Source organism: Carlito syrichta, unplaced genomic scaffold (assembly GCF_000164805.1).
Source record: "Carlito syrichta isolate Samal-C Ts95f unplaced genomic scaffold, Tarsius_syrichta-2.0.1 Scaffold315260, whole genome shotgun sequence".
In the NCBI taxonomy this organism is placed as follows: Eukaryota; Metazoa; Chordata; class Mammalia; order Primates; family Tarsiidae; genus Carlito; species Carlito syrichta.
In genome coordinates, this window is record NW_007259356.1 from 323,260 (window position 1) to 333,616 (window position 10,357).

The 10,357-nt window shown below is 45.0% G+C and overlaps 1 pseudogene across 1 annotated transcript; it reads right to left on the reverse strand.

The window, feature by feature from the left end:
• Window positions 1-6,476: 6,476 nt before the first annotated feature.
• LOC110594422 lies at window positions 6,477-6,789 on the reverse strand (annotated as a pseudogene). The gene has a single exon (XR_002481243.1). The product of XR_002481243.1 is annotated as a small nuclear ribonucleoprotein E pseudogene (transcript).
• Between the last annotated feature and the right edge of the window lie 3,568 nt (window positions 6,790-10,357).

The window sequence follows — 10,357 nt, forward strand, 5'->3', positions numbered from 1 at the left end:
GAAGGTTGAGGCAGAAGGATCGCCAGAGCCCAGCAGGTGGAGGCTGCGGTGACTGGGAGTGGCCACTGCATTCCAGTATGGGCGACAGAGTGAGACTCCAACTCAAAAAAAAAAAATCTGCAATAAATAAATGTATGTTGTTTTGATCAATTGAGTACTACTAGTTATTATAATGATAACTTAATCCAGAAGAACAATTATTTAACACAGAACTATTTGGTCACAGAAAATTAAACATTAATTATAAATATAGCTATATCTATACACATATATACACACATTTATTTCAGAGAAGTATGATAGGATAATTAATAAGATATTTTCAAACCTAAACAATATTACATTATGATAATATTTTATGGGGGAGGTCAAATGGAATTATGACTTTTAGGAGAGAAAGGAACAATGCAATACATCCAGCTGTTTTTGTGTGTGTGTGTATGTGTGTAGGAGTCTCACTCTGTTGCCCAGGCTGAAGTGCAGTAGCATGCTCACGGCCACCGCAGCCTCAACCTGCTGGGCTCAGGTGATCCTTCCAGCTCAGCCCTCCAAGTAGCTGGAAAACCAGAGGCATGTGCCACCATGCCTGGCTGATTTTCTTATTTATTGTAGAGATGAGATCGCAACATGTTGCTCAGGCTGGTCTCGAACCCCTGAGCTCAGGCAATTCACTCTCCTCGGTCTCCCAAAGTGCTGGGATTACAGGCTGAGCCACAGAGCCTGGCCAAGATACCAAATTTCGGCATGACAGATAGCAGGCCCTAAAGGAAACAAAAATATTCTACCCCAAAATATATTTCCTTAACATATTTTGAAATAGCCCAGCAAGCCATCTCTTAGAGAAATTTGGATCTGTAGAAAATTGACTTCCCTAGAAAGAGTCTGACACCTTTTAAGACATTCATTCACCACCTATTCTCTCTGAAGCCTGCTACTTAGAGGCTTCATCTACATAACAAGAACTTTGGCTTCTACAACCCCCCTTATCTTAATGAAAAGATTTTTTTCTTTTTGATTTGGAGTCTCACTCTGTCCCCCAGGCTGAAGTGCAGTGGCCTGCTCACAGCCACCGCAGGCTCGACCTTCTGGGCTCAGGCGATCCTTCCGCCTCAGCCGTCCAAGTAGCTGGAACTACAGGCGCGCGCTACCACGCCCGGCTAATTTTTTGATTTATTGTAGAGATGAGGTCTCGCCAAGTTGCTCAGGCTGGTCTCGAACTCCTGAGCTCGGGCAATCCTCTCACCTCGGCCTCCCAAAGTGCTAGGATTACAGGCTTGAGCCATCGCGTCCGGTCCTTAAACATTTCTTTCTACTGACCTCAAATTCTTTTTGCTGTTGTTGAGTTGGGATCCCACTCTGTCACCCAGGTTGGAGTGCAGTGGCACAATCATGCCTCATTGCAGCCTCGACCTCCTGGGCTCAGGTGATCTTTCCATCTTAGCTTTCAGAGCAGCTAGGACTATAGGCACATACCACCATGTCTTGCTAAGTTTTTAATTTTTTTGTAGAGACAAGGTCTCACTATATCACCTAGGCTACTCAAGTTTTTTAGACAGAATCTAACTCTTTCAACCAATTGACAATCAGAAAATCTTTGCGAGCCGGGCTGGTGGCTCAGCCTTTGGGAGGCTGAGGTGAGTGGATTGCCTGAGCGCGCGTCGAGACCCGCCTGGGCAACTTGGTGAGCCCTCATCTCTACAATAAATAAAAAAATGAGCCAGGCGTGGTAGCGCGCGCCTGTAATTCCAGCTACTTGGAAGGCTGAGGCGGAAGGATCGCCGGAGCCCAGCAGGTCGAGGCTGCGGTGGTCGGGAGCGGCCACTGCACTCCAGTCTGGGCGACCGAGTGAGACTCCAACTCAAAAAAACCAAAAACAAACAAACAAACAAAAACAATCACTATGGACCAATGACAATTAGTGTTTCTGATTCTTCTTTTTTCCAAATAGGACTTTCATTATGGTTATCCTGTTCCCACATCATTATTGGATACTGGGGAGGGAGGGAACAGATAGCTAGTCTTTTAGCTTATAAATCTACAAACCCTGAGGAGCCATGCTTACTAAAATCCTTTCCTCCTTCTTCCGTAACAATTGCATTGTAGCTAGGATGTGGTTGTGCAGCATGGAACTATATTTCCCAGCATTCCTTGCAGCAAAGCCATGGTCACGTGACAAAGATTTCCCCAGTGCAATGTGAGCAGAAGTGATATAGTTAACCAGTTCCCCTTGTTTAAGAGAAATGTTTCCTGGCCCTGAGATTCTTCTGTTTCTCTTTGCTGGCTGAAATAGTAACCGCTAGAGTGATCTTAGAAGCCACATGTTGAAGATGAACCAGCCTAAAACTTGAAACTGTTATTTGAGGAAAAAAGAAACTTTTTTTTTTTTCCGAGTTGGAGTCTCACTCTGTCACCCAGACTGGAGTGCAGTGGCCGCTCCCGGCCACCGCAGCCTCAACCTGCTGGGCTCCGGCGATCCTTCCGCCTCAGCCTTCCGAGTAGCCAGTATTACAGGCATGTGCTACGACGCCCGGCTGACTTTTTATTTATTGTAGAGATGAGGTCTCGCCATGTTGCTCAGGCTGGTTGCAAACAAGCTTCTTTATTCTTTAAATTACTAAGTGTTGGGCATCTCCTTGTTACATCACATGGATTTTTGCCATAACTAATGCGCATAATTTGTAACTGTTTGAACTTATAATGAAAAATATTAATGTCCAAATGTATGAAAAAGTAAATAGTTGATTTCTTAAGATTTATTTTAAGAGATTTACAAGCAAAAGTTTAGACTCCTGAAATAGTTCATACTTGATTGTCACTGCTTCTTCACTTTCTTTTTTTGTTTGTTTGTTTAGTTGGAACCTCACTCTGTCCTCCAGGCTGGAGTGCAGTGGCACATTCATGGCCACCCCAGCGTTGACCCACTGGTCTCCGGCCATCCTTCCACCTCAGCCTTCTAAGTAAGCCAGAATTACAGGCGTGTGCTACCACATCCAGCTAATTTTTTATTTACTGTAGAGACAAAGTCTCACCAAGTTGCCTGGGTTGGTCTCAAACCCATGGGCTCAGGCAATCCTCTCACCTTAGCCTCCCAAAGTGCTGGGACTACAGGATGAGCCTCAGAGCTTGGCCTCTTCCTCACATTTTAGTCACTCACCTACCTATTGTCTTCTTGCTCCCTCCCTCCCAAGGTTGTCAATCACTTGGTCCAGCCACAGCAACTTCCAGATATATCCAGTGCCTTCTCCACTTATAGTCCATTCTAAGGAAGTCTAACCCACCTTTAGCTCCTGTTAGGAGAACTGCTCCATATTTTGTTCTATATGACCCAGGGTGCTCTTCTTCTTCAACACCTATCTTGATCAAAGCAGACTTGACCAGGTTGGGCACTTGAACAATGAATGATGTTCAATCCATACACGGGCCAGGGACCTATGATGTAGCCTGGCCCAAATGCCAAACTGCCTTTATCATATTGCCTCTCTTGGGTAACTGAACTGGAAAATACGAAACTGATGGAAAAGGAAGCTGAAGATGAGCACATGTTTAAAGAAAGACCATGAATTAGTGTTGGAACAATTAAGGAGACCAAACAAACTCACATTATAAAGAAGCAAAAACTGTGAGTTGGCAGTAGCTAAGAGTTAGAGAAGAGTTATATAGAAAAGAGGAAAGGATGCCGGGCTCGGTGGCTCAGCCTGTAATCCTGCGCCTTTGGGAGGCTGAGGTGAGTGGATTGCCTAAGCCCGCAGGTTTGAGACCTGCCTGGGCAGCAAGACCTCATCTCTACAATAAATCAAGAAATCAGCCAGGCGTGGTAGCGCGCACCTGTAATTCTGGCTACTCAGAAGGCTGAGGCGGAAGGATCGCCGGAGCCCAGCAGGCCAGGCTGCGGTGGCCGGGAGTGGCCACTGCACTCCAGTCTGGGCGACAGAGTGAGACTCCAACTCAAACAAAACAAAACAAAACAAAACTTTCAACTAGGCTGGGCTCGGTGGCTCAGCCTGGAATCCCAGCACTTAGGGAGGCCGAGGCGAGAGGATTGCCTGAGCCCAGGGCTCGAGACCAGACTGGGCAACTTGGTGAGCCCTCATATCTACGGTAAATCACAAAAACTAGCCAGGCGTGATGGCGTGCGTTTGTAGTTCCAGCTACTTGGAAGGCTGAGGTGGAAGGATCGTCTGAGCCCAGCAGGCCGAGGCTACAGTGGCCCTGAGTGTGCCACTGCACTCCAGCCTGGGTGACAAGAGTGAGACTCCAATTCAAAAAAAAACAAAAAAAAACCCTTTCAACTAAAAAAACATGGGAATTCTGGATAAAATATAACAAATGCCTCTCAAAATGCATGGCTGAGGTAAAATATTTAAATCCTGAGGGGAGATAGGACAGAGAGAAAGCTGAAACCAAACTGGTAAGCACGCATTAATATTTTGGCTGTCATGGAGTAAGAGCAAACAAGAAGTACGACAGGAATGAGAGATAAAGGGTCGCTCAGTGAAAGGATGAACTATTATTCTACCCTCCATAACAGACATGATGTTGATACTTGTGGATACAGACGTGATGTAGATTGACAAGAATACTTGCCAGTCTAAGCTTGACAATTGCCTCTCCCCTGCCCTCAAGTAGATGCCACATCAGTGGGGAACACAGATTAACACTGTCTCCAGTGTGGCCTTCCGGGCAGCTGGTACACCTTAGGGGTCCCAGTTCTGTCTGAATAATTGAGTCTAGTCCTCATTTGGAGAGCTTGTCCGAAGGGCTGTCAGTTTAGCCTGTTCTATTTGTCTACTCCACCAGGCATTTGTCTACCTCATGGAATGACAGAGTGATGGCTATGGGAATGGGGTTGGGAAAGACATTTGGAGATGCTTAAGTGATTTGTGTGGAAGTTTGTCAGCTGGTCTCTCTCGCTGCTTCTGGTAAATTTCTCAGTAAGATAAAGGACAGTGATGATCAAATTGTGGGCCGAGCTGACTGGTTGAAGACAGCAGACTCAGAAGTCAGTTTAATTTAAAGTGCACAAGCAAAACAGTTATGCAGAGCCACACCAGGGAGTTTTGCCTTCGCAAGAAAGGTTTCAGAAGTGAGTCTAAAAGACAACAGATCATTAATGTCCCTCCGTCCACTGTTCATCTTGGCATCTGAGGTGTCCACTCCTCTCCCTCCACCTTTACAAAATTGGTGTGGCCTATTCCAGGAGCTATAATTTCACCTTTTCTCAATCATCCATTACTCATATCTACGCCTTTTGTCTACAAGGATCACATGCAAGAGGAATAAGTATAATTTTATAAAACGTACAGAGATCCAATGTGTTCCCTACTTTGGCCCATGTGGGTCATTGTAAGGGGACTCTGTGAGCAGTGTACGCAACTAACTGGTCATTATTCTTTTTTTTTTTTTTTGAGTTGGAGTCTCACTCTGTCGCCCAGGCTAGAGTGCAGTGGCCTGCTCACAGCCACCGCAGCCTCGACCCGCTGGGCTCTGGCGATCCTTCCGCCTCAGCCTTTCAAGTAGCTGGAACTACAGGTGCACGCTACTATGCCCGGCGACATTTTTTTGATGTATTGTAGAGCCGAGATCTCGCCAAGTTGCCTGGGTGGGTCTCGAACCCGCGGGTTCAGACAATCCACTCGCCTCGGCCTCCCAAAGTGCTGGGATTACAGGGTGAGCCACCAAGCCCAGCCGGTCTTTATTCTTATGTTCGAGACAGTGTCAATCTAGAAGGAAAATCCAGATGGCTGAACCAGAATTAAGTTTCAATGCTCTCAGCCCATTTTGGAGTGCTGACCCAGAGAGTGAACCAAGCAGGCTGACGTGGGGTTACCATTAAGGGAAAGAAAGAAGCAACATGGCTAGAAATGGTCAGGAAAGTATTCCGAAGTTTCAAAATAGGTCTCTATAAACCCCTCACCTTTTGTCCTGATCATTACTCAGGAAATATCTGAGAAGGAATGATTCCTTTCTGGGGAAAACTACATTCAGTAACCAAATTGCCTTACTAAGGTGTGTAGACCAGAGGAGGTAAGGGAAGTAGAGTCAGAAATCTTTTTTTTTTTTTTAATTAACATCTTGTAATAACATAAGGGTAATCAAAACAATATGAACAAATGTTTTTGAACTATATTCCAAACAAAGGACACCTAAAAAAAAACAAACAAACCGGGCTTGGTGGCTCAGCCTGTAATCCCGCGCTTTGGGAGGCTGAGGGGAGTGGATTGCCTGAGCCCGTGGGTTCGAGACCCGCCTGGGCAACTTGGCGATACCTCATCTCTACAATAAATAAAAAAAAAAAAAATTAACCATGCGTGGTAGCGTGTGCCCGTAGTTCCAGTTACTTGGAAGGCTGAGGTGGAAGGATCGCTGGAGTCCAGCAGGTCGAGGCTGCGGTGGCCGGAAGCGTGCCACTGCACTCCAGTCTGGGTGACAGAGTGAGACTCCAACTCAAAAAAAAAAAAAAACAAAAAAGCAAACAAACGATATTGTTCTCTCAACAATTTCTTACTTCATTGATCATTTCTAGTTGCAGCAGGGTAATATTATCTCCTTTCAGCATGATCCGACCCACTTGTTTTCTTGACTTTGTTTTAGAATGAATCTCTTCTGCATCATCTAATACAAGGTTCATATACTCATCAAAGCCAATGATACAGCCCTCTATTTGCATATTCACTTGCTCATAAAGCCACACCTGAATCCGTGATGTGTTTCCCAAGTATCTGAAGATGAGGTTGATGGGCTGTACCATCACCTTCTGCACTTTCTGGCCCTGGCCACGATAAACCATGGTGGAATCGAGTCAGAAATCTTTTTTTTTTTTTGAGTTGGAGTCTCACTCTGTAGCCCACACTGGAATGCAGTGGCCGCTCCCAGCCACCGCAGCCTCAACCTGCTGGGCTCCGGCGATCCTTCCGCCTCAGCCTTCCAAATAGCTGGAACTACAGGTGCGCGCTACCACGCCCAGCTAATTTTTGATTTATTGTAGAGATGAGGTCTCGCTGCCCAGGCGGTTCTCGAACCCGCAGGCTCAGGCAATCCACTCACCTCAGCCTCCCAAAGCGCGGGATTACAGGCTGAGCCACCGAGCCCAGCCAGAAATCTTTTAAAAGTAGATTTTTGAGGAGGCTGGTCAGACTCCACAATACCAGATGCCTGTGAATGGTAGAGAGCATGGAAGGTCCATGGAAGATCTTGACAATCAGCCCATTGCATGTGACTTTTGCAATAAAAGAGGCATTGTTGTCAATCCACAAATGGCCTGGGAAGCTGATCACATAGCACAGATTAGCTTCAAGGGTCACAGTGATTCGTTTGGACTTAGCTGATCAGACTGGACCAGCAACACAATAACCCGAAAAAGTATCGGCAGCAGTGTGGTCCTGATGATAGACCCAAGAGGGGATCAACAGTCAAATGTGATCAGTCTTCCAGGACCACTTAGAGTCAATACCTGTACAATAAATATGGCCTCTCTCACTGTGAGATGGGAGTCACAAATCTGGTATGCCATGATAATGTCTGCATCAGAAACATAAAGTTCTTTATTTTGTGTCCAGTTTTTGAGGGTGGATGTCTTTCTGTGTCTGATCAAGGTGCAATAGTAGTAATCTGGGCAGTGCATCAAGGAACAGGCCTTCCCATGGACATCTACATTAGTGACTCAGATGGTTTGATCAGCCGCCATGATTTGTTTCCACAGTACATGACCCCAAGGAGAGATATCTTTAATCTGTCAGGCTATAGTTTTCCATGTGGCAAACCAAACAACCAGACCATTGGCAATAGCCAAGAAGTCAGTAAAAACATAACAAGGTTCATCAAAGGAGTATTGGTCAGAACTATAAGAATGGCTTTGAGTTCTGCCCACTAAGTGGAGTCACATTCATTTTTGGTTCCACATAGCTGGTGGTATGGTCAAATACCTGCAGCATTCTAGTGTATACCATTGGGTTTCACTTTGGTTGAACCATCAGTGAACTAGGCCCAGGCATTAGAAAAACTTCTGTGAATCAAGGATTCCATTGCTTCAGGCTATAGAGTAGGGGATAATTCATCCCCCATGGGAATAGCTGTCACTTTTTCATCAATGTCAAGATGCTGCTTGAGCCAGGTTTGCTAATTCCTTGATATATTTCCTTTAGGCAAGTGAATCTTGTTGGGCCATTCCACCCTATTAGTCACTGGGTCTAAGTTGACCCGCCCTAAAATAGGATTATGTTTGGAGAGTCACAGGGCCTCCATGAGTCAGGTGTTCAGTTTTGACAGAGCCCCCTAGCAAGCTAATAGCTACTTTTCAAAAGGATTGTTTCTAGTAGCCATGTCAGGGAGGTGACTAGTCCCAAATGTCCCTTCCAAAGGGGCATTTCTGGGTGGAGGCTGCCTCCCTTTATCAGAGACTTCAATCAGCAAATTCAACTGTCATGATCATTAAGTTTGTGGAACCCTGACGGTAGAGAGCGTGTCATAGCTTGCAGGACAGCTCCAAGCACAGTCTGTTATGTTAGCCTCACTCACAGGATGCTGACTCAGCAAGTTAACGGATTTAAAAAAAACAAGTAGCATGCCTGAATGAGGTACATCCTGTCTCCAGTATCCAAAGTGTCCAATAAAATACTGGGCTTCCTTTTTGATTTAGGGGACCAAAGAAATAGCAGTTTTCCATGACTGCCCAAGGGATTGAGTGTTATAAGTCCATCGACATAGTCCCAAGAGACTTTGCTTCGTAAGTCAACAAAGCATCTTCTGTATGGTGAAAGCTTTGGACACTGAAGTGTAGAGGAACTCATGCTAGATTCTGACTCACCCACTGGTGGCAAATGGCAGGGGAGCTTAGATACCCCTGGGGAATACTATAAACATTTATTGGAGGCCTTGCTATATGAATGGGTACTTGTTATGGTCCAAGTAACGCTCAGCTGCTCCCCTTGATACCAATAAATCAAAGGGGCAGGGAACTGGTAGAAAGAAGTTTATTTCTAAGTTCGAATCCAGGGGGCAAAGCCAGACTTGAGGTCTTTCTAAACTGTAAAAGCCTAGAGGGCTCTGCTCACCCTCTAGGCTTTTACAGTTCACTTTTAGAGTCCAGAGTTGTTGGTACCTATACATTAGCCATGTGACCAGCAGAACATTATATAAAACTTGAGTTTCAGCCGCATTTATCGATAGTGACATTTTTCTGTCCAGACTTCCTGGTGCCAGCTATCAGAGGTATCTCATAGCTTTTATCAGTAGGGCCCAGCATAAGCAGCAATCAAGCTTGCTGTAAAGGGCCTTTATATCATGCATTACGCAAAAGTTATACAAATCACAAAGCTCACGATTACATTGATACAAAAGTTATATAATTCACAAGGCTTAAGATTACATTGATACTATATTATTCAAACTTATAGCCACTCAGAAAAAGAGAGTAAAAGATTTGCATCTTTCAGTTGATGATGCATAGACTATAGGGAAATCAACGATCCCTTGAAGCTACTCACTGGGAGTGCATAGGAGATAAGGGGAAGCACACCTTTTATTAGCTCTCAGGAACGTACAGGAGCACTTGTGCCCTGGCCATGCCCTTCTCTAGGGATTGTGACAAGATGGACAGACATTAGAGGGTCTCTATATCATACTGATCTTGATACTCAAGTGTCAGTGAGATGGCACAGAAGGTGTTGGCAAAATCTAAGACAGCAAACCAGGTGGTGTCTGGAACATCCAGGGATATGAGACCAACAGTCTGCAATAATCTACTTTAAACTTCAGCTCCTGCTAGTCTTTTCCACTGGTCATATAGGATTGTTGTATTGAGATATTGCATTATTTTCCACTTCTGATGCTTTAGGTCCTTAATCAAGGCTGTGATTTTCCTTTCTCTTCCTGGGATTCTTTTTAGCTTTGGTTGGACCACCAGGGAGGAGACAGGGAGGTAGCTTAAGAAGCAATTTATACTTCCCATGGTCATTTGTCTGTATGCCATTTTTTCTAGTACTGAAAATCCCCCCTGGCACTTAGAGGCTGCGGATATAACACATCAATTCCTACTGTACATTCAGAAGCAACAAGCACAATACATGGAAATGGTCCAATGAACACCACCCCATCCACAAGTTAGATTTCCATCCACAGTATGAACTGTGCCTAAGCACCGTCAGCTGGATCTGAGGACTTTTGCCTTCTCCAGGTCTGGGGAGATGGTGACTTGGGCACCTGTATTTCAACAGAGCCATAGCAGTTTAAATTCTTTATTTTCCCCAAATTCCGCTTGGATGGGTGGATTTCGTTTTCATTCCCTGTGAGGTCAGGAAAACCTTGCTTTCATCCTTCTTTTTTTTTTTTTTTTTTTGAGTTGGAGTCTCACTCTGTCGCC